The sequence below is a fragment of the Narcine bancroftii genome, chromosome 7 (genome assembly GCF_036971445.1).
Source record: "Narcine bancroftii isolate sNarBan1 chromosome 7, sNarBan1.hap1, whole genome shotgun sequence".
NCBI classification, from domain to species: Eukaryota; Metazoa; Chordata; class Chondrichthyes; order Torpediniformes; family Narcinidae; genus Narcine; species Narcine bancroftii.
In genome coordinates, this window is record NC_091475.1 from 175,184,959 (window position 1) to 175,210,375 (window position 25,417).

The 25,417-nt window shown below is 42.3% G+C and overlaps 1 protein-coding gene across 6 annotated transcripts in view; it reads left to right on the forward strand.

The window, feature by feature from the left end:
- sgcg (sarcoglycan, gamma) overlaps window positions 1-25,417 on the forward strand; it is a 527,276-nt gene that overhangs the window by 142,763 nt on the left and 359,096 nt on the right. Inside the window, exon 1 of one of the 6 annotated variants that reach the window (XM_069891402.1) lies at window positions 2,475-2,584. The exons of 4 other annotated variants lie outside the window; for them this stretch is intronic. The gene's annotated coding sequence lies outside the window, so the exon portion shown is untranslated. Of the gene's footprint in view, window positions 1-2,474; window positions 2,585-25,417 lie in introns of those variants that run through there. One more of the 6 variants, XM_069891404.1, reaches the window with a different exon arrangement.

Sequence of the window (25,417 nt, forward strand, 5' to 3'; positions counted from 1 at the left end):
TTGGCATGCCTCGCCATTACTTTGCCAATCACGCAACACGCAGTCTCAAGCAACCGGAAAATTCACTCTTCCAGCATCTACCAATCCCCATAGGTGTCAGATACTAAGGGTTTTACTGTATGAGAGATTGCTTGCATTGCTTACTCTGGAGTGGCAGACATTGTGAGAAGGCCTAAGAGAAGTAAGTAAAATTATGAAAAGCATGTATCAGGTAGAAAGTCAGGATGATTTTCCCAGGGTAAAAATGTCACATACTGGAGGACACGCATTTACGGAGAGAGGAGAAAGTTTAAAGAAAATATGTGGAGAAAGTCTTTTTTACCAGAGAATGATAGGTGGCTGGAACAGGTTGCCAGGGGTAGTGGTGGAAGCAGATATGAAACTAGCACTTAAGACTGATCTAGACAAGTAAACGTACAGGGAATAAAGGGATATATATCATGTGCAAGCAGCAGAAATTTAGTTTAATAAGGCATTGTGTTCCGTTCAGACATTCTACATAGTTTGTTGCATTGGCACGAAACTTCATTTGCAGCATTGTTTAGATGTACTACGTTAGGCTAAGTGATTTGCTACATAAATGGGACTAGATAATTACTGTATTGGGGGGCAGTAGGTTTACTGCATTGACTTGGCAGAAAGATTGCCAGATTGGAGGCTGAAGAAATTTAATGGAGTAAGTGGCCTACTGCTTTGCTGTGATTGAAGATGGCTGTAATGGCCAGGTGAGGTGATGGTAATGCGGCTGGTTACATAGATGAAGGTGAAAGTGCTGGTTGGGGTACCAGAATGCTGCTATTTAAACTCTTAGTTGAAACTCCTAGGTGATTCGATTTGGGACTCATTCCATTCTGGTGAAATTGGAGGAGACAGTGACTCTGGAACTATCCAAAGTCACAGGTGAAATGAAACCCTGACTCCAGTGGAGTGTTTAAATCCCAGGAATGGCTGATTTACAAACTTGAAACTTTACCTCATCTTGAAGAAGTTGATTTTTGTATCTGACTTGGTTACAATTCATTGGTCAAAGGTATGGTCCGACATTGGGCTGCAATGGGTGTGTGGCTGTATGAGGGATGCAATGTCTCACCCTGTGACAGAAGTGTCTGATGCTAGCTTATGATCCTGAGATCTTTGTATGTCTTGTCTGGGGGAGGGTCACGGTCAAGGTGTAGAGGCTACTGGTGGAGCGTGATATGAGTGAAGGAAAGTGTATCCTGGCCCACAAATGTTTCAGTAAAAGTATTTAAATGAGGCTGTGCTCACCTCCCTGCAGCTGACAGGTTACCTAAGACCTAGGAATCTGAGGTGGCCTCTTCTTCCCACAGGCGGTGAGAATGCTGAACGACCAAATGAACTGCTCGCACTATCAAGACTCCTATTCATGAAACAATGTTTATTTATTTATTTGAATATATGAACACTTGCCCTGCATATGTATCGTTGGTTTGTATGTGTGTTGTGTGTCTGCATGCTTTGCACTGAGGACCAGAGAAAGCTGTTTTGTCAGGTTGTTCTTGTGCAATCGGATGATAATATACTTGCCTTGATTAAATCTAGAAAGCAGGTTAAAAGTTTTACCTGCTTGATCAAAATACTAAATTGTATAAGCTGCTATCTTAGGAGAGGGTTAACTGTTCATACCATGTTTTGAGGTTGTCCCTGCTGACCTGGTACTAGTGGGCTCATTTCTGGTTAATTTTCATCTTGAGGCTTCATGAATCATTCTGTGAAATGGTTGCATCATTACTAAAATTGTTTATTTCCTAAAATGTAAATTTTAGCCAAAGATCCTCAATATCTGCCTCTTAGCCAAAAAAAATTTGATTCAGAGTTTGGAACTTTGAACAGAGTGAAAAATGTTTTGAATGTCGGAAATATACGCAGCTTGAAGTTAACAATCTCCTTCCCATTCCTTCTGTCAGTCTCCACAAGACTTTGCCCAGAACCAAAAGGAAAATGGGTATTGTCAATCTTCACAATAAAATGACCTTCTAGTTTAATCCAGGATGTCCTTGTGGTTGTCTGTAGGACAAGTGTCATTCTTACCTGATCTAATGAAGCTAGAAAAAAAATTTGCAATAGCAATTGATCCTGCAGTGCATACTAATTTCGGATGAAGGTTTGAGCTTCATTACTTCCTACTTGGTGGGTTGGCATAAGCATAAAACGTGATCTTGTACTTTATGAAAGTATTTCCTCAAATCGTGTTTGTGTCATTGTGTAATGGGAGTCCCCTGGAGTTCGAGAGCTCCATTGTATAGTTTTCCTAAAGAGCTTGTATAAAAATTAAGAAGCATTTGCCAAATATTTATTATAATCAGCTCTGGAGGTTTGAAAATGACCAGTTAATCATTTCTCAAATAGTAGTAAGTATTTTGAATGCAAAGGAATCCCTAGCAGGGAACTTATAAAAGGCAAAGGGTGCCTTGTACCCACATGATTAGTCTGAACATGACAGACCTAAATTTATGACCTGCAGCTGTTGGCTGTCTGATTACAATCTCTGTGCTGAGCAGTGGTGCGAAGCAAAGCAATCCAGGGAGACCTCAACAGAAAGGCAAGCACAGCACAAGATACTAGGGTAGGAAACAGTGCAAAGTCGGAGTTTAACTGACGCTGTACTTTTTATGGAATTCTGTTCTTTATTAACAGGAGCATTTTTTTTGTTTCCAAAATCGACTATTATTTGTTCTTTTTGAGTTTTGGTTTGGATAAGTAGGGCTGATTGTTACTTGTGATAGGATACAGATAAACTTGGTGCAGTTGATTCACGAAAAGGATCAGACCATTGTGTGTGTCACAGTCAACTGAGGAGTAGAAATGTTGGCATGAAAGTAATTTGAGTTAATACATATGCATCCTTGTTTGTTTGGCATAAATTAAAATCAGGTGACATTTCAACCTGTGGAGAATGGCATTGGAGAAGCTGGCAAAATGTAGCCCAGGTTAATGTTCACAAATGACAGTGATTTTGATTTGCAGATTTCCAGTTCCCCACATGTATATTTTTTGCTTTTAACTTTTTAATCACAGGCAAAAAGAGTATTTTAACAACTTTAAGTCAGTGAATGTAGAAGCACTGGCTTGCCAGCTTAAATTTGTTAAAGCAAAATCTGAATCATATGGTGCAGCCAAACATGAGGCAGGGTGTGGTTCCAGCAGTTTAGAGAGGACAAGATAGGAAATGGTCTCATGAACCAAACCCTAAAAATTGGATGATCATACTCAGTCAAACTTCAGTGCATTGACCATTTGCGTCCTCCTCCTCCTCATTAGAGAAAAGTGCAACTCGGGAAAGTCTGTCTTTTAATCCAGCCAATTCTTGATTTATTTTCCTCATGTTTGTGAGAGCAGCCACTTCATTTCCTGATTATTTTCAAATTGTTCTGCCCTATCCTCATTAATTTATATGCTTGAAATCAATTCCTTGGAGACCGTAAGAACGTGCAAATAAATTGATTACATCAGCAGAAAGGATAAAAAAGAGATGTTTAAATAAGTAGATGTAGTCAGGGTCTACTTTGTAAAGTGTTGCTCAGTACAAGTTTGGTTATAAATGAATAAAAATAAGTTCCAAAGGCAGAATGGGCTGATGTCATGAAGCAAGCTCAGTTGCAGTTTCATGAGATCAATTCTGTAGAATCAGAATATGAAGCTTGGTTCACCATCAGAGAACAGTTTATACTACTGCTTTGCCAGACAAATATCCCTGCACCATTTAAGTACCATGTGTGAATTCCAATGTTAGTTAATAAACAGAGGAGGGAGGAGGAGGTCATTTGAGCAGTAATGCACACTATTATTTAGATTAAACCTACTGCATCCAAATACTGTGCATCTTCCTGCCCCTCGATCCAAACTTTGCTATTGCATTTAATAGGAATGTTATATTAGTGATTCAACACCCAAGATATTTTCAGAATATGTTTAAGTGAATTCTTAGAATTTAATGGATGCATAGTTACTAAACCTTTTGAAATGTGTGAGACCCTGCTGGGTTTGGGGTGATAAACTTGGTGACCTATTGCTCACAGATGGGAGGAAAGACTGGCACAACAGCCCTATACATTCTACCCATTACTTCTCCAAATTCTTGTTCTCCATTAGACGTCTCTCTGTCTTCACCTTATTTTTGATGCTTCAACTGCTATTTATCCTGAAGCTTAGTTACTTTGCTCTCTTTTTGAGAGAGGTAACTATACATCTTTCAACTGGCGATACTTCCTCCAAATGCGTATGCTTCATCCTATTGCCTCTTCTATTTACCATTCAATTTTAGTGTGTGTTTGCCCTAAAACTTAGTGTTAACTGATTTTTTTTGTTTTGTACACCACAGTTTGTTTACACTTATTATCTGTTTACAGTTTTATTTGTTTACTTGTTTATGCTGTGTACAGTTTATTTTTTGCATTACCAATTCGTGGTAATTCTGCCTTGCACACAGAAAAAAAGAATCTCAGGATTGTATGTGATGTCATGTATGTACTCTGACAATAAATCTGAAATCTTATCACCAAGGCATTCCTTTGATATGCACAAATAGCCTGTCAACATTAACCATCCAAAATTACTCGTGCCAACTTTTACGACTTTGGGTAAGGATTATTCCTCCTCATCTTCCCAACTTCAGTAGTCTTCACTATGGATGTGCATTGTATTTTATCCATACTCTTTTCTGTGAGGTTCATGAGGTTGCAATCTCTTGTTTCTTGATCTAATGAAGCTAATGTGATGGTACAGATTCTATCACCAATGTGTATATGTACAGATGGTAGTGTAGGATGACTGTGATTGGCTGAGAGTGTAGCCACACCTACTGACAGGTCTTAAAGGATTGCTCCTAGCCAGACCAGGTCATTCTGGACTGGTTGACCTACTTGTGATATGCTTCTGTCTTTTAGTTAACAAAAGCCTTGGTTTGGATCAACAAGTCTTTGGTTCTTTTGATGCGCACTACAGCTAGAAGAACCTTTTGCAATAGCGATTGATCCTGCAGTGCATATTCATTTCACATGAAGGTTTGAGCTTCACTACTTCCTACTTTAAAGTGCTCTTCCCATGGTGAGAGATAAAGCTGTAATGTTTGAACGGTCACATGACTGCAACTAATGTAAACATTTGCCTGTGCAATTATGCAAAAGAACTGGGATTTGCAATTCAAACCTGCATAATACATTGCTTTTACAAATTTTATAAAATTGCTCCCTTTTGGTTTCTATCAAAACCGGTGTGGATGCAATGCCATTTTAACTCGGTCCATTTCAATCCTGATGCACTTTTTGATCTTGTATTATTTCTGGTACCACCTTATACTTCTGCTTCAGAATGATCTGAAGTCGTATCAAAAATGCAATCCCAACTATTGTTCTGCTTCTGTGAGGTTGAGTTATTCCTACACTCACTCAGTGCATTCCTGTACCTAATTGGTCCTTCTGATTTGGTCGTTTTTTTTTGTGGATGAAAATAATGAACTACATGATTGTATTTTCCCAAATATATTGTTCAAGGTTTATAAAATTTTACATTTTCATAAAATGAATAAAACATGTAACTTGGAGCTTTGGAACCCACGTCTGACATTTTGTGCCATGAGGAGGTGGAAGATAATTCATCCCCTAATAATAAACAGCAATTTATCACATCCAAGCATTTCAAAATGTTTCACACAATGAATTACTTTGTAGTACAATAACTGCTACGTTGACAAATGTATCACCATGAATAAGGCTCAACAACCAGCATCGAATTAACGTGCTAATGCATTTTTGCTGTTTGTTACAGACTGTAAGTTGAGCAGAAATAGTATCATTTTGCTGTTTAAAATTTCTTGAAGCTATGTTATTGCCCCACTTCTACTCCCATTAAGAAGTCAGCGTCGTCTCTGTGAAATTTCAGAGTTCCAACAACGGCAGCAGTTTGGACAACTCCCTTTGGTCTCCCTGTCCTCCAAAGGGAGTTTTTCTCTGAGTAGCTGAGTGGGAGGACAGGAAGATTGTAAAAACACCCAAAGATAACCATGTTATTGCTTGATTGTCGGGAAGAATCATCCCTTGCCTGAAGAGACAGGGATTTACAGTTACAATACTGCAGTAATAGTACTGAATGCCAAGCATTGGAGTAGAACTGGAGAACCATCAGAAAATATACTACAAATGTTGTGTAAGGCAACCTTCTACCTGGAAAGAAAAGGAAGTTGTAAATGAGGGTGTCATTTTTTGGTTTTCTCTACTTGAGTGTTGAGAGTATTGTTCTTTGAGCACACTGGTATTGACTGAAAGTTAAAATAATTCTACTTAAGTAAAGTGATAAATCGAACATTACCAAATCATGTGTTACAATGCAGGCATAGAATTACTAATAACTAAAGTTCTAGTGGCCATACAGTGCATGTGGCTGTTGGCATTGTACAATGAAGGATCATTATTAGAGTACAGCAATACACCCTAAATTCCATGGCTGTTCATGGTAAAGGTTCGTGAAGTGTTTAGCCAAGTCCCCTTTATTTATTGTTCATACTATGTTCGCATGGTAAAGACGAGGTAGTGTTTCTCCAGGACCACAGAGCATATTTAAATAAATATATTAGAATAGAAGCTAAACTCAATAAAATATTAAGACGTTAAGATGTATACAGTAAAAGGCCACAGTACCCTATCCATATATGTTCTGAGAATTTGGGAGCCTAATGGCTTGGTGGGGAAAAAAACTGTTGCCCGAATGGACATAAGGGCCCAAGTACTGCACTACCAGATGGTAGAAGGGAGAACAGTTTATTTGAGGCAGGGGTGTCAAACTCAAATTCACGGAGGGCCAAAATTAAAAACTTGGACTAAGTCGAGGGCCGAACTAAATATTTATTGAAATTTTTCAACATCTGCATGTTTTCTCTTCTTTCAACATATGTAATGTTAAACTTTAGGATATAACTTTAGGACGATAATGTTACAGGTCAGGAGTAGGTAGCTCAAGTTCACCATTTGCTTGACCTGAGGGAAACCTATTTGGTCCCTGTGGAGCATTCGCAGGCTGTGTCCATTTTGGCCTGCATCAGGACTCAGCATTTCCTGCTCACTCCTCAGGCTCTAGGCCTCGACCCACCATCCCTCTACCTGACCAGTCCTTTACCCAACCTCTACTCACCCCTCACTCCACTCGCTCTGCCTCTACCCACCCCATCCTATACACGCCCCCCTACTGCCTCTCCCCTCAACCTGTTCCTCCCTCTACCCGTCTCTCACCCTCTAATCACCCCTCCCCTACTCGCCCTGCCCCTCCCCTTTTACCTCTTCCCTATCCAACCCTCCTTCTACTCATCCCTCCCTCTAACTGCCCCTCGCACCACCATAACTTCCCCTGCCCATTACTCCTCACCTACACCCTCTGCCCACCCCTGCTTACCCACCCACTCAGGCCCAGCACGCTGCCGATCAGCCTTTGCGGACAGCCACCATCTCTCTCTTCACGTGCAGGGCCGAACCAGCCGTCCCTGGGGTCCGCGCGGGTGCAAGCGCTGAAGGCCGTGGCGACCGGGAGAAGTGCCGTCCGGTGCCAGTCGCGCGGGACTCGTGCTGCCCGGGGGCCGTGCGCAGCCTGCCATGCCCGTCGCGCCGACAGGAAATCACAGGCGCTCGCCAATCCGCCGCACAGCTCGACAGGTGGGAGAAGTGACTGGTTGTGCGGGGAGCCTTCCAACTGGCTTGCCGGCTGATGACATCGACAGACTTCTCGTGTTACAATTTCTCGTGTTACAATGGGGAAAGATGTGCAATGAAGGGGAAGGATGGTGGGGGTGACATTACCAAAAAACAGCATCGGCTCTCGCTGCAGGGCGGGCCACCTCTAATACATTTTTGAAATGATCTTGCGGGCCAAATATAATTATATCGCGGGCCAAATTTGGCCTGCGGGCCAGAGTTTGACATGTGTGACCTGAGGGATAAGTTGAGTTCTTCACAATGTTTATTGCCTTTCGCCTGAATTGAGTGTTGTCGACGTCCTTCATGGTAGGAAGAGAGCCCTCAATGATCTTTTGTGCTGACTTCACTATCCTTTGCAGGGCTTTGAAGTCCAAGGAGATACAGCTTCCAAACCAGCCAGTGATGCAGTTGCACAGGATACTCTTGATACATCCTCTGTAGAATGTAGTCAGGATGGTGGGTGGGAGATGAACTTCCCTCAGCCTTCGCAGGAAGGTTTTCTTGGCTATGGAGCTGGTGTTGAGGGATCAGGTGAGATTTCCACCAAGTGCACTCTAAGCAACTTGATACTCTTGATGACCTCAATGGTGGAGCCGTCTATCTATGATAAGGAATATCTATACAGCCATTCATATCCTTTTAGCTATGGCTCCATTGGGACTTTGCTCAAAGTTTATGGGCCCGCTTCCCTGTGAAGCAATCAAGTTTAGTTAGTTTCTTCTGCACTTATCTCCTACCAGCTATGTAAAAAATATTCTATGGTATCTGTCCATGGCTCCCCTATAAATGTGCTGTGGCCCCCATTGAGAATGACTGAATGCTACTGTCAAGGCTTTGAATGATCTATCAGAGAATTTCAGCTTTCCCATTAGATTTGCATTTTAGCAGTTCAATATCGAGAATTACTGGCACTCCAGGACAACAACATTATATGCCTAAATGATGCTTGAGGGGTTAGATTGTTCCTGCCAATCTGTCAAATTGACAGCAGCACATAGCTGATGCATCTATTCCTGCTGCTTCCCCTCTGACCAAAACATAGAACACTACAGCACAGAAAACAGGCATTTGTCCTCTCTAATCTGCCAACTATCATCTCCCGAGTCCCCCTGACCTGCTCCCATACCATAACCCTCCAGTCCCCTCACATGCACGTACCTACGCAATTTACTTTTAAAACACAAGATCCACCATATCAAATGGCACACTCCCACCACCCTCTGAGTGAAAAACTTACCACTAATGTTGTCCCTGAACCTCTCACCTTTCATCTTAAAACTATGACCTCTTGTATATATTTCCCTTAATCTAAATGTAAAAAGCCTATTCACATCCACTCTGTCTTTCCCTCACATGATCTTATAAACCTCGATTAAATCTCCCCTCATTCTTCTTCGCTCCAAGGAATAAAGTCCTAACCTGCTTAATTTTTCCCTGTAATTCAACCCCTGAAAATCTGGCAACATTCCAGAAAATTGTCTCTACACTCTTTCAATCTTATTGATATCCTTCCTGTAGTTAGGCACCCTGAACTGCACACACTCCATATTTGGCCTTACTAATGTCTTAAACAACTTCAACAAAACATCTCAAATCCTATATTCTGTCAGCATGAGGGCCTTCCTCTTCTAGTTCATCCAGCATAAAGCTTTGAAAGCAGCAGACTAAGAAGCTGCAAATATCAGCCATCAATAAAGTATAATATGGAGAGCAAGTTGGTTGAAGGAAATGGGTTGGCATTTTGTGTCCATATGGACTTCATGAGGAAATTCACTGCCATGTGCTCTTCTTCTTTATAGATACAGGTACATAATCCTTTATCTGGACATCTAAATTCTGGAAATCTCCAAAACTCAGCATTTTTTTCCTGGTGCTGGTACAGTGGAGGGAAAAAGAGAGAGAGAGAGAGTGACAGCAGTGTGACTAGGTTGGGTGGGGGAGGGGAGGGAGATGGCAGTGCGACTCGGGCAGGTGGGGGGGGAGAGGGATGGCAGCACGACTCGGGCAGGTGGGGGGGAGAGAGGTGGCTGCACGACTCAGGCAGGTGGGGGTAGAGAGGTGGCAGTATGACTCGGGCAGGCGGGGGAAGAGAGGTGGCAGCACACCTCGGGCAGGTGGGGGGGGAGAGGGATGGCAGCATGACTCGGGCAGGTGGGGGGGAGAGAGGTGGCAGCACGACTCGGGCAGGTGGGGGTAGAGAGGTGGCAGCATGACTCGGGCAGGCGAGGGAAGAGAGGTGGCAGCACACCTCGGGCAGGCAGGGGGAGAGAGCAGCAAGAATCAGTTGGGGTGAAAGATGGCAGTGCAACTCGAGTGGGCAAGGGGGAGAGAGACGCCAGTGTGACCGGAAGGGGGTGGATACGGCAGCACAATTCGGGTGGGCTTAAATCTGGGGCAGCTGGCTTTTGTTCTGAAATCCGGAAAAGTCTGAAATTCAGAACACACTGTCCCCAAGGGTTCCAGTTAAAGGATTTTTGTACCTGTACTGATACATTAGCTGTGCTTATTGAAATTTTTCACCATTAACTGCACTTAGAGCTTCACTGGTCATTTACCTGAACAGCCTCAAGTTGCAGCTTTGCTGAGTACCTGCTTAGTTTTCATAAATACTATTATTGCATATAATGAAAATTTGTTGCGGCCATTGTGGAGTGACAACTAAATCGTTCTCCGTCATTCCACATTGGAGGGTATGAATGAGCGTGGCTGGTTTCAGGCATTCAGTCTGCAGGGATTCCTGCCACACATCTTGTAATGTTTGCCTTGTCCCAGCCTTTGACACACCCAAGCCAACAAAGCCATTGGTTCTTGTGTGTCTGTGAATCCATTTGATTGCAATATCAATGTTACCCGATTTGGGAAAGTGAACCTTGTATTTACACATGGTGGCAGGTTAAATAAATCAGTACTGAAGTTTCACCTGAAGTTGGCTATCGTGGGAGGAATTCACACCTGACTAAGTGGTATGATTAAGAAATGAGTTCATAATTTATGGATCAAATCCAAATCTAAAACGGGCCATCGTGGGGAAAATCATACCCTGAATGTAAACAAACACCATGATACAAAGCACAATGTTTAAACTCCCAATGGGTTCCCATTCCTTGCATCAAGTTGGCACATGACATTGAACCACGATAGCTCTACCTGGTATCCAGGGAACAGCTCTAGGTTCAGCCTGTTGTCTCCCCATATCTGAGTCACTATTCCAAAACCAGTACACGAGGATTGTGGGTGAAAAGTTTATTCTCTTACCCATAAAGGTAGATACTGGTATGTATGCATCAAAGCGATCCTTCCCCTGCAACCTGATCTAATAATGATTCCAGAGTCTGTATTCTGCACAGCTGGGAAATCATACATGCTTGGGAGAAAGAAAAGGGGAAGCAATTTGTGGAGCCATCCAATTTCTGGTTGGGGAGGTAGAATTTTGTCAGGCTGCATGACCAATAAATAGTAATCCCAGTTCCCTGATCAACAGTAAACTCCACATCAGTTGCTGGCCATCAAATTACTCCTTTTACTTCATTGCCAGAGGGACTAGACTCAAGGTGACAATTATGAATAGTGTCAGTGCTCTGCACAGTGGTCACAGTGGCTGCATCACAAGCAAGGAATAACAGTAGACCAAGTGGCAGGTGGACCTCTGCAAGTCTCATACCAGAAGGTTCAGAAACAGGTGCTACCACTCCACCATAGTCTCCTGAACAAGACTTAATTAGAGGCTCATTTAAAGACTTACTTTGCACATTATTTACTACAGTGCATTTATTCTTTTCTGAATTGTACCTCTACAGATTCCAAGTGAAGCAACACTTGGCATGTAAATCTGCAGGGATCATCTACTGCATCCGGTGCTCCCGTTATGGTCTCCTCTACATCTGGACGCAGACTGGGAGTTCACTTCATTGAACACCTTCGCTCTGTCCTCGTAAAGGGTGGGGATCTTCCAGGGGTAATCCATCTCAATTCTCGCCTCATTCCCTGATAGATCTGTCCATGGTCTCGTGCATGACTGGACTGAGACTCCCCGCAAAATTGGAGGAACACGCGTCATATTCCATCTGGGCACTGGATTCTGTTAGCTACCCTTCCCTGTCCCCTGGTCTCTTCCCTATTTCTCCATTCGTCTAGCTCTGCATTCACAGCTGCCCCTTCCCCCAGGTAATTCTCACCTTTCCATGTCCAATCATCACATTTTCCCTGTTGATCTGTGCTCCTCCCCCTGCCCTTTCTTCCCTTCTCCCCAGCCATTTTATTCAGTTGCCTGCCTACTTTTAGCTCAGACTTTCAAGAAGGACTCAAGCCCGAATATATCTTTACCTCCTACAGATGCTGCAAGACCTGCTGAGTTCCTCCAGCATTTTTGTTTTTTTTTTTGCATTGATGAGTCAGTTTGTTTACATTTCTTTCTTTGTTTGCATGTCTCTCTTTTGTATAAGTATAATTTTTATTGAGTACAGTTTACAGTTACTGAAAAGTAGAAATTCTGCCTAGTCTTCAGAAAAAAAAAGAATCTCAGGATTGTATGTGATGTCATGTACAGGTACATACTCTCAATAAATTTGAATGTGCAAGAAATGGAGAAAATATTTGTGAAGGTTCCATCAATCATGTCAGAGGGGAAGTCTGGAAGAAGGAGGAGATTTCTGAAGCCCTGGAGTAATAGAAAGTCTCCTCTTGAAATGGAGAATTTGGGGGGAAAAGCAACCACATCCTTACTATAGATAGGGTGGGAGAAGGTCTTGTTGAGGTAACTGGGAGTTGGTGAGTTTACAGAATCTGTCAGTGGCAGCTCTTGAGAAGGAGACAGAGACCCAGAAAAGGTGTGAAAAATAGTCCAGGTAGGTTGTCAGCAGTGTGGAATTTGACAGGGAAGGTGATGAAATAGATGAATTCTGCATGTCTTAAAGGCAATACCAATCCAATGGTTGATGGTGTGGGGAAGGAGCTGGTAGGTGTGAAGGAAATGCTTGGAATAACAGTGATCCCTGGTGTCTTATTTTCTTCTGAGACCTGGACTTCCTGGAGAAGGTATCTCAAAGCACTAGAAAAGTAGCTCCAATGCTGTTCCACAAAATCTTCCAAATACTCTAGAGGGAAAAGCAAACCAACATCCTCTTCCAGCAATGAGGCTCAAGTGATCATCATAAAATTTTAGTTTTAAAAAAGAAAAAGACCCTTTAGCAAAGTTATCTGTGCCCCTGGTAGTTCATTTCATAGACCCACCATGCTCTGTTTGAAAAATTTGCCCCTCAGGTACAATTTAAATCATTCCCCTCTTTTCTTAAATTTGTCTTCTAATTTTTGATTCATGTACCCTTGGGAAAAGGCTGTGGGTATATGACAGCTTTGCCCTGATGATATAAACCTCTATAAAGTCCCAAATCGATGCTCCACGAGAAAAATTCAGCCTCTTCTTGTAATTCAAGTCCACTGGTCCTAATGACTCTATCCAACTTATTGGTATCTTTCCTATAGCTGGGTGACTAGAACAGCACATGATATTCCAAGTGTGGTCGTTCAGTGGTGACATAATGGTCTTATTCCTATATTCAAAGCCCCAACTGGTGAAGGCAAGAGTGTCAAACCATCCTGTCTACCTTTCTTCTCACTTTCTAGGAGCTATGTACCTGTTTCTCTAAGTCACTCTGTTCTATAGCACTATCCAGGGCATTACCATTCACTGTGTAAGTTCTAATCACTGTGCAACATCTGGCATTTGTCATAATTATCCCATCTGCCATTCCTTGGCCCACTTCTTCAGTTCATCTAAATACTGCTGTAATCTGATAACTGTCATCACTATCCACGACACCACCAATTTTGGTGTCATATGCATGGATCATACCTAACTACACTGTCATCTAAGTCATTATATAGTTGACAAACAGAGTGGATCCAGCTCTGATCTTTGTGATACACCACTGGGTCTTGGGGCTTTGATGTGAGTAGCAACCCTCCCCTACCACCCTCTTTCTCCTACCATCCTGCTAATTCTGTAGTCAATTGGTCAGTTCAACCTGGATCCCATGTGATCTGACCTTTGAGTCTAGCATACAGGATGAACAAAAAAAGCTCTGATTCTGCAATTGGTCATCAATTTGGCATATCTGAGGAGGAAGAACACAGTGATGTGACACTTGATGCTGATTGTAGACAGGGAATAGGTGGAAGAGGTTAGGATACTGTGGTCCAAAACCACACAATGTGTCAGAAGGCAGATTCAGTTTGGAAATAGGGTTGTTGCATATTGTTCACGTATAAATTCAGGGTGATGATTATTAGTGCCAGGGTGGTATCAGCCTCTGTTACTCAAATCAGGACCAGGAAGCTGTTTCTCAATCGACCTGTGACTGAGGATATGACCAAGTCACAGCTGTGCTCCCTGGATGAGCAAACCAGACAAAACTGTGATGATGCAGGTTTTTGAGGTCACATCTGGCTCTTCCATGGATCTGCTCAGCTTAATGCTAGTCATGTTATATTCTTGATTATGACTTCTATCAAGGAAAAGAATTTAAGAAAGTAAAACCATTGGAACTCATTTAGACTCGTGCTAATTGAATTTTCTTTTTGAGGAGGTAACAAAAGAAATTGATGAGGGTAAGGTGGTAGATGTGGTCTATATGGATTTTAGCAAGACATTTGATGAGGTCCCCTTTGAGAGACTTAGCCAGAAAGTCATGAGTCATGGGATCAATGGAAAATTAGCTGTGTGGATAAAAAATTTGCAGAAAGCAGAGCGTGGTAGTAGAAGGAAAGTATTCTGCCTTGAGGTCGGTGACTCAGTGCAGCGTCGTAGGGATCTGTTCTGGGACCTCACTCTTTGTAATTTTTATAAGTGACCCGGATGAAGAGGTGGAAGTATGGGTCAGTAAGTTTGCGAATGACATGAAGGTTGGAAGAGTTGTGGATGGAGCTGAAGGTTGTCAAAGTTTACAAGAGGATATAGACAGGATGCAGAGTTGAGCAGAAAAGTGGCAGATGGATTTCAATCCAGGTAAATGTGAGGTGATGTACTTTGGAAGGACTAACCAGAAGGCTGAGTACAGGGTTAATGGTGGATAAACAGAGAGACCTTGGGGTGCAAATCCATACATCCCTCCAAGTCGATGCACAGGTTGATAGGATAGTTAAGAAGGCCTATGGGATGCTGGGCTTCATTAATAGGGGAATTGAATTCAGGAGTAGTGAGGTCATGTTACAGCTCTGCATATCTTTAGTAAGACCACACTTGGATTATTGTGTACAGTCTCGTCACCTCATTATAGGAAGGATGTGTAAGCTATGGAGAGGGTGCATAGGAGATTTACCAGGATGTTGCCTGGATTTGGAAACAAGTCATGAGGCAAGGTTAGCAGAGCTGGGACTTTTCACTTTGGAATGTAGAAGGATGAGAGGAGATTTGATAGAGGTCTACAAGACTGAGAGGCATAGATAGGTGGACAACCAGCACCTGCTTCCAAGGGAAGGAGCAGCAAACACCAGAGGACATATGGGCAAAGTTAAGGGAGGAAAGTTTAGGGGAGACATAAAGGGTAATTTTGTTTTTGCACAGATTTGAGGGTGCTTGGAATGCCTTTGGGGGGAAGGTCGTGGAAGCTGAAACATTGGGGACATTTAAGAGTCTCTTAGACTCATGGATTAAAGAAACATAGAGGGTTATGGTTTAGTACTTTTTATTTTTAGAAAGGATATATGGGTCAGCACAACATCGAAGGCCAAAGGGCTGTGCTGTATTGTTCTATGGAGGCAAAGGGGTGGTGCAGTTAGCGTGGAGGTTAGTGCATCACTGTAACAACACCAGTGACTGGAATTCTAATCTGGCCCTGTCTGTGACGACTTTGTATGTTCTCCTCATGTCTGTGTGGGTTTCCTCAGGGTGCTTTGGTTTCCTCCCACCCTTCAAAAAATGTACTAGGGGTGTAGATTAAATGGGTGTAATTGAGCAGCATGGACCGGAAGGCCCTATTACTATGCTGTATGTCTTTTTAAAAAGTAATTCATAAAAAACTTCCCTCATTTAACTTTTCAGCTAAATTAAAGACTAATAATGAGAAGTTAGTCTATTTGACTCAGCTTGGCAGACCACATTGCTTGCATGACTGACACCAGAGTTTCTATTCTAAGATCTGCTAGGAGCAGTCAGTAAAAGACTCAACGATTTGCCCAAAGCTTCCTTGAACTGTAACGTTCCCTGTGACCCACGAGCTTGGCATCACTAGCAAAGTGGAGAAGGAGAATTCATGAAGGGATCGAGAAACCTCAAGGTGCAGGTTGCATACAGAATTGGGAGCACACAGAAGCTTTACACAAATGATATAAGGAAAGAACCACCTTACAACCCACCCACCTTGCCTGTTACCCCTCCACTTTGTGCACATAAACAACAGTCTACCCTTCCCCAATCAGCCTCTGAATTTACAAAAACAGAGTGCAAAACAAGTCCTCCTCGATCGCATCAGCCTGCTCATTTAAAGGGTTGGAAAATAACTGAGATTGAGATCCCAGTTCTGCTTTTTCTTTTTTGGATATTCAGCACAGTAGTGAGGTCTTTCAGCCCAAGAGCCTGTACCCCCCAATTACACTCAATTGGCCTACAACCCCTGGTACGTTTTGGAACAGTGGAAGGAAACTAGTGCACCTGGAGGAAACCTACGCAGAGATGAGGAGAACTCTTTACAAAGAGCGCGAATTCGAACCCTGGGCTCAATCGGGGCGCTGTAAACAGCATTGTGCTAATTGCTACGCTCACCATGCCACCATCAGATTCTGATTGATAGAGGTTATTTCTAGATGAAAGATGGCAGTGTGAGCCATTAAACTGGGTGTGGGGCTGGTGGTGTAGCTCCGGAGATGTGCACTTGTCCACGTGTATGAGGTCAGTGAACCTGGCCCAGCAAGCCATTCCACTGGGGTTCCCTCCTTGCATTCACCTTCAAACTAACTGCCTCTAACTATTGTCCCTTTACAGGATTAATCCTGTGTTGTGGTCCCAGCAGATGTTTTTCAGTGTTATTCAATTTAGCTCTATTCCCCCGTCAAAGAATTTTGCTGTACAATAATCACTCAACTCTGATACTCGGTCCAATCAGCTTTATTTTCTTCGTCCAAAGGAGAGAGAGCGAGTCCATCTCCACTGACCCTCTGCTCTGTTACAGAGCTTAGCAGATGTACTTTATACAATTAATGCATCACATGACATTTCCAGCAACTTCTGAGTGCAGTCAAAGATGAGAAGAAATCAAAGTCTCTGTTAGGCCCACACATAATGTCTTGCAGTACACAATATATAAAAAAAAACAATGCCTCAGTGTTTGCAGCCAATACATTTTAACTGTTGTAGCTCCAGATGCACTTTAGTAAGACCAGAGAAAACAGCCGTTACTCAAGCAGATCACAGATGTACTGAAGGCAATTTGTCAAGTTAGTCCTTGCAATGGGTCACTGCATTCACTTTTTCTGCGCCCACCCCCCCCCCCATCATTTTATAACAGTCAGTGTTCTGAAGGATATTTCAGTATTCAAATACAGATATAACATCCATTATTAATGGTGGTTTGCTTTAATGTTGACAGAAAGCAGAAACATGGATGCTGAAGCCAATCCTAGGTTATGCTGAGCTCAGTCTTTTCTACCTTCTGCGGCGCTGCCGCTCTCAGCAAATTTCAGAAACAGCTTGGAATTAATGAAAACAAGTGGGGTTTTAAAAGGCATTTAATTTTGCCACCTTAAATAAGAACCTGAACTGTGAAAGTATTTAAAGCAGTGGACACGAACCATTCCGTAAATATTTATCACACACAGAATGTGAAGATTAATTTGCCATCCTGACTCAGATCATTACAGTCCAGGCAAAGAGGGCACAGAATGTCATGTTCATCCTCTATATTATCACGAGTTGAGTAGAAGTCAATCTCATTGAATTTGATGTAATCTATGAGTAGCATAATGGAAAGAAATGATGAATACATGTTTTCAAGTGCTTTCTACTAAAAATATATCAAAAACCATGCCCTAGAGAACCTATTTCAGGTACAAATAAATGATCAGGTTTATATACCACCTCTGTGCTGACTCATCGAGTACTGCAAGATCTGGAGAACCCAACCAATTTTTCATAAAATCTAAAAACTTGACTGTGACTTTCTGGGAAAGTCATCCAAAATGAAAATACATGTCTTCTTTCATGGTGGACTGACTTTTATTTAGCACATTCTTTTTTTTAATCCAGGATTTGATTGCATCCCAGGACTAGGCCCCTAGGTAGCCTCACTTTGATATTGAACGTTATTGTTTGTCCATGATCCCTCCTACGCTAAATGGCAAAAAAAAGTTTCAGTCATAAACTTTGGAATTGACTTTCAAATTTTTCACCTGCCAATAAAATCTGGTTTTTTACTTATTCCGGTTCATAAGAGGCCAACATTTGGATATTGGTCCTTTTTCTAAAATAAAAAGAATGATTTCTAAGTTTATACTAAATTTAGACATACAGCATGGTAACAGGCCCTGTCAGCCAACCAGCCTGTGCCACCCAATTACACCCTATTGACCTACAACCCCTGTTACATTTTTGAATGGTGGGAGGAAACTAGACCCCCAGGGAAAACCCACAAGACATGGGGAGAATGTACAAACTCTTTACTGACAGGGCAGGATTCGAACCCCGGTCTCATGCTGTAACAACGTTGCACTAACTGCACTAATGAATTCTCTCATTTTCTGGCCAGGGAAGCTGAAGAATTTTATTCCCACTACTTATTTCTACACAAGTTGGAAGTACTGGGTGAAATATTAATGAGTACATACCGGTTACTTTACAATTATGAGACTATATGTCCATAAGATATGAGCAGTAGGCCATTTGGCCTGTTGAGTATGCTTCACCATTCCACCATGAGCTGATGCATTCTGCGACTCAACCCCACTCCCCATAACCTTTGATACCCTGACTATTGCGATACTTATCAATCTCTACCTTAAATACATCCAACCACTTGGCCTCCACAGTTGCCCATGGTAGCAAATTTAAGAGGTTCACCATTCTCAGGAGGTCAAATTTTGTGGGATCACCCCTACCACCCACTGGTATTTGTATTGTCTGTAATCTTGTGCCAATACTCTCTCGCCCACCTCCAGTGTTCTAGGTAAAGTTTGTGGTGATGTGGATTTTTTTAAACAGACCCCCAGATCTGGGTGAGCTGTAGACAGTATTGTCTGCAGGTTGCAGCCAAACATCATTTTTGCTGGGGTGCATTTTGTGGTAGGTGTGTTTCTGTAGCCCAATAGGAAATCTGCAATTCTGAGAGTCCAGGTGTTGTTTAGGAGTTTTTTGGTTTTCATCGCCTTTTTGAATGTTTGCACAAAACATTCCACCTCCCCATTAGTACTTGGGTGATAGGGTGCTGACAAAAGAGGTCTGATATTGTTGTGACACAAATTTTTTAAAAGGTTCTGATGTAAACTTGGGTCCATTGTGCATGACCAATTCGTGAGGTGATCCGTATGTGGCGAACATGGCCCTTAGATATTCAATTGTAGAATCGGCTTTGGTGTTTTTCATATGCAAAATTACTGGCCATTTGGAATGTGTGTCCACCACTATAAGGAAAGTCTTTCCCATGAATGGCCCCGCGAAGTCTATGTGAATTCAATGCCAGGGTCTGGAAGGCCATTTATATCGGTTGGCCTCAGCCTACAGCATTTTTGGCTGTACTGACTGACATATTTTGGATTCTCTCACTCTCGTTTCAATGTCTCTGTCTATTGATGGCCACCAAACATGTATCTGGACCAGCGCTTTCATTTGTACCATTCCTGAATGGTTGTGGTACAGCTGTGATAATATGGTGTTTTGCCATTTGGCCGGGATAATTTTACAGGTCCCCCAAAGTAAACATCTTTCTTCAACTGATAGTTCATGGCAACGTGTGAAGTAAGCTTTCAGTTCTTCGGGTATGACCTCAGATTCTGGCCATCCATTAAGGGTGAAATATAAGACTTTGCTTAACATTGCCTCTTTTTGCGTTTCTTTGTTGATCATCTGGGCTGTAGTGGGCAGTTGTTGTAGTTGTTCTTGGTTGATAGCAGCTTCTGCTGTCCACTTAATAATTTCTTTTTGTTCAGTTTTGGGTAGTGGTACAAGTGATAAGGCATCCGCATGGCTGTTCCTGGTTTATGTTTTACCTCGTAGTTGTATGTAGCTAGTAGCATGGCCATCTTTGAATTCTGGCTGCAGCTAATATTGGTAATCCTTTGTGGGAGCCCAAACCAAACTTAGAGGTTTGTTGTCAGTGATTTGGGTGAAGGTTCTTCTGTGGAGATATTGGTGGAATCTTTTTACACCAAAAATTATTTCTAATCCTTCCTTTTCCAGTTGTGCGTAATTGTGTTTGCTTGCAGTTAATGTCTGCGAAGCATATGCCACTGGTTGCTCACCCTGCTCTGTGATTTGGGATAATACTGCTCCCAATCCTACTGGTGAAGCATCAACGGCTGGAGTCACTTCCTTGTTCGGGTCATAGTGGGTCAGAACCTCGTTGGTTGACGTTAATATTTTTTTTAGTCGATTGACTGTTTTTAGTTTCCGTATTCCAGTACCATTTTTGATCTTTCTTTAGGGGGCTGCATAGTGTAGATGTATTAGGGAAATGTTTCTGATGGTGATTATGACCTCTAGAAAGGACTGTAATTCCAACTTATTGGTTGGATATGGGCTTTGCAAATGGCTTCTGTGGCCGCTGGATCCATTCATTTACCCCTCCCCCCCTTGTCGATTGTAAATCCCAAGTATGTCACTGAGGGCAGCATGAACACACTTATCCATCATACTCTTACTTTTGGCCTGTTGTAGTCTGTTTAGGACCTTTTCAAGGTTTTGTAAGTGTTCCTTGTCATTTCGACCTGTGTTGATGATATAATCAAGGTAACATCCCACTGCTATTCTGTGTAGTAATTTGTCCATTGTAGCTTGAAAAATCACAGGTGCTGCTGAACTTCCGTACGGCCTGTATGTGTAGGTGAACAGTCCCAGGTAGATCTTGATTGTCACATATTTTCTTGATTCTTTGCCCAACTCCAATTTGTTGGTATGCCTGTGACAAATCTAGTTTTGCCCTCCATTTAGTGCTTGGAATAGTTCTTCTGCTTTGGGCATGGGATGTTCTAATACTTTTAGTGCCTGGTTAATGGTGACTTTGTAATCACCGCAAGTGTGAATCTCACTGTTTGCTTTGCATACAGTTACGATGGGCCCTGCCCAATCGCTGTATTCTATTGGTTCTCATAGGCCTTCATCTTTTAGTCTATTTAACTCAGTTTCAAATTTTCTATTTGTTGCAAATGGGACTGTTCTGGCTTTGATGAACTTTGGTTCCACATTCTCTTGTAATTGTAGTTTGGCTTGAAACCCCTTTGATCTTTCCCAACCTTTGTTGAAAAACCACTGCGTGGTTGTTGAGGATCTGGTTGAGTTCTGGCTGAGTGTTTCCTTCGTGGTTTACATTTAGTATTGAAATGATTTCCAGCCAATCTAGGGGAATGTGTTGTAGCCAGCGTAGAGAGATAGTGTTTTTGGTTGTTGTTGCTTGTATTGTACCTTGACTGTACATTTTCCAAACACTTTGATTTTGTCTCCCAAAAGAGATCTCAGTATTACTTCAGTTGTTTTCACTGGAAGGTGTGTTTGCAAGCATTATTTTAAATGTAATGGCATCTGAGACACTGCACCCTCTGTGCTGAGCTGCATTTTCAGAGGTTCGTTGTTTATTTTTAGCTGAACATAAATCGCTGTGCTTTTTTTGTTTATCTTTCAGATGTGTAAGACTGCAGCTGTTGCTCAGGCTGCTTTCTCTTTCTGTTGGTGATTTGATCTCAGCTGGGTGGTTATCACAATTTTGAGTTCTCCTGCTTTTTACTGTTTTTTAATTGGGCACCTTTTTTTTGCAATGGTGGCATTTGGAATTTTTGAAAAAACAGTTTTCTGGGAGATGGTTGTACTTCCTGCAATGGTGGCTCTGTTGGCGGGAATACCTGCCGACCAGAAGGTCTTGTTGGCCCACATCCAAATTTTTGTCTGCCATTTCTGAGCTGCAGCAGTTCTATAAGTGATTTCAAGAGTTACTTCGTCATCCATTGCTAGTAATTTCTGCTTTGCCTGGTGATCTGCCAACCCTATACTAATCTGTCTCGAAATGCTTGGTTCAGAAACTGTTCGAAGTAACAGTGCTTGGACAGTTTATGCAACGCTGCCAGGTATTCACTTACTTCCTCCTCTGGCATTTGTCTCCTTTCATAGAATCATTGCCTTTCTTCCATATTTGGTGGTCTAGGGCATAAGTGGTTCCCCAATGCTGTGCATAACTCGGTGTATGTCTTCATCCATTGGCCCTCCAGCAATAGCAAAGTTTTAAGGAGATTAAATGTTTTGGTGCTCATTATTACTGAGGAATAGGGCAAGTTTTCAGTTACCAGTTTAATATTATGGGCTATGCAGTAGTGGTTAAACTGTTCTACGTAATTACCCCAACTTTCATTTGCTTCGTTGAATTCTCCGAACTTATCTCCACCATCTTGGCGCACATTCGCTTTGAATTTTTGGCGGGAACTCATGGATCTAGTTAGGTACTCACCTTTTACCTTGATCCTTTTGCTTCCTTCACCCGGTTAGTGCACGGAGTATGTGTAGGGTTCATTTCGTTCCTTGTCCCCACTGTCATGTATGCACTTATGCAATGAGGACTAGGAGATGTGATGCTTTCTCATTTTTTAATACCATCAGACTAACATGGCTACTGACATGTGGGGGGGAGGGTGGTGACGTCATGACGTGAGCATCATGATGTACAGCAGGGCGGGCTTATATTACGACATATGGCGTATAGGACCACCACCTACCACCCCCCCTCCATTTTTAGTGTGATATTTCAAGAAACATTTGTTTTAGTGTATTTACCTCATTCAATGTGTTTGGTGGTCCCGTCAATTGCTCCCTCTCTCCTGTCACTCGCTCTCTCCCTCAGTGCTTTGAGGGGAGCACTGGGCCTTGATGATCAGGCTTTGTTCGACGAGCCTGCTCATCAAGGCTCAGTGCTCCCCTCAAAGCACTGTGGGAGAGAGCAAGCGACAGGAGGGAGCGAGCGAAGGGAGCCCCAAGCAAATTGAATGAGGCATGGGAGTGGGTGGCAGTGAGCAAGCGGCCTGGGCCGCACACCTCATTCAATCTGTTTGGGGAGCCATGCTCATCGAACAAAGCCTGATCATCAAAGCTATGTGGGGGGGGGGGGGGGGTAGAGGGGAGAAGAGAGAGAGAGAGAGTTATATATGGTGGGCGGGCAGGAAGGAAGGAGAGAGCAAGCCTTCTTACTGGGGGAAGTGAGTGGTGGCAACTCCAGAAAGCATGGGTGAGTAGTTTGAGCACTTTCCTCCTGTCGCCATCTTGCAAAATGGCGGCATCAAAATATCACCTTCACATATAGGACCCAGGGTGGTTTTTGAGCCAATTTTTTTGGGGGGGTAAAAAAAGAGGAGTCCTATATATGCAGTCAAATCAGTAACTCTGCAGCCTCTCTGTTTCATCATCACTGCCTGCCCCTCCACCTATCTTTATATCACTTAGCCATAAAGCCATTTATTCCACAGTCCAAATCATTAACATACAATGTGAAAAGAAGTGGCCACACCAACCCCTGCAGTACACCACTGGTAATCGATAGCCAATGAGAAAAGAACCCCTTTATTCCCACTCTGTTTCCTGCCAATCAGCCAATGCTCTACCCATCCTCACATCTTTATCAAGATTGAGATTTGCTCTGACAGTTTAGAACAGGGATGGCCAAACTGCGGCTTGCAAGCCACAGGCAACACTTTGACATGAATGAGCAGCTTGCAGAGGTGTTTTTGGATGTGTAGTGTTAGTGCGGAATGTGGGGTTGTGTTGCGGGCAGCGGAATTAGTGGAGCAAGGCCGCCCACCTATCTGAGCTCCTAAAGTCCCGGCCGCCCGCCCTTCTGAGTTCTCGATGCCCTGAAAGCCTGCTCTTGATGCGCCAGCCGTCTGCCCCCAAAATCTCCCGCCTCTCTGGCTGTGGATTCTCACCTAGACCACCCATCGGCATCCCACCGAATGTGGGCTTACAGCCCAGTTCCTTCCGGATGGCTGCCCTTTCCAGCTCCCAATGCCTTGAACGACTCAGGTACTTAGCGCAGTCAAAAGTTGTATGTGTATAATAGTTGACCCCTTAAAATTTTACCTTAAAAATTGGTCCACAAAATGTGACTATTGCAGGAGTATATGCGACGTGCGTATATTTTGATTATTGAAACTAATACAAATTGGCAGTTTAAAAAATACATGCGACATGAATAAATTTATTAAGTACATGTATTTCTTAATATTTAATTAGAAAATTGTTACAAAATGTGCAGGTAAGAATAAAAACTTGCTTGTAATATTTTTTAATGTGGCTCTCAAACCTCTGAAGGCTCTCAATGTTCCTTGGATGAAAAGTTGTCGCTTCCTTCCAGCCTGTTCCCTGGAAGCCTGTGACTATTTCTGTTACAGAGGAAAATCTGTGCTGGTTTTTCTCCTAATTGCTATATTTAGATACGCTATAAACACAAACGTCTACATGTGGCTCTTGCAGTAATCAAGTTGGCCACCCCTGGTTTAAAGGAAAAGTGAGGATGGGATAGGCAGTGTCGGAATTGTTTTGGATGCATCCTCAAAGCTAATTTAGACAAGAATTGGAGATCAATATACTCGGCTGACTGCAGAATTTTGCCCAATGAGGCTGCTGCTTCTAGTTTAATTCTGCAAAATAGTGAACAACATTTGGCAAGTTCAGGAAACCTGAGCCTGAATCCATTTAGCTGGCTTATGATTGGCTTCATTCTGAATAATTTAAAACAAATATAAGACAAAGGTGGCTCGGACCGGTATTGACTGACTGGGGCCAGATTGTCAATACTAGATGTCAAAAGAAACCTATTGATTGGATTCCAACCAAAAGAAGCATTTTGAGTGATCTTTTATGTTGGTGTGCAATGAGCTTTAAAAGATTGAACATAAATTATTTTCAGATTTGTGTATCAGCATTTACACTTGTGTTTTAATTTACAGATGTACTGGAACATTTAAATTGGTATTGTTTCATTTGAACCGAAGGTGAAAGGGCAAATCCCTATCTTGACAGGATTGTGAAGTAACTAGCATTTACTCACTTATTTCACACAGTACTTCCAACGATAATCATAAATGCCATAATTAGAGAAAATAGGGTTCTGACTGTTCTTTTTGTTGCTGTCTGTACGAGGAGCAGAGAATGACTGCAGTGTTTTGGATAATAGCCAAGCACATTCAACAAAATGGAAATGGATTTTGCTTTCAACAATTTGCATCATAACAGCTTTTGGTTTTTTTTTTAAATGTACCATTACAGAAGCACAAGGCAAGAAAGAAATTATGATGATATTAGGCAGGATGGCTGAAAACTATTTAAATTTTTAGCCGTACTTGGGTACAAAAAAATGATCAGTGAAGCTGTCTTGCTGCACAGATTTTCAAGTTCCCAGTGTAAAAAGGTACAACCCACTTTTCAAAAAATTATTCTTGTTACACGTTAATCTGGATTTTGCAACTGTCACATTCAAGTGCAGCTCTGACTTTGTTATTAGGTTTTGTTGTTCACTGGCTAGTGGAAAGGAATGGATAAG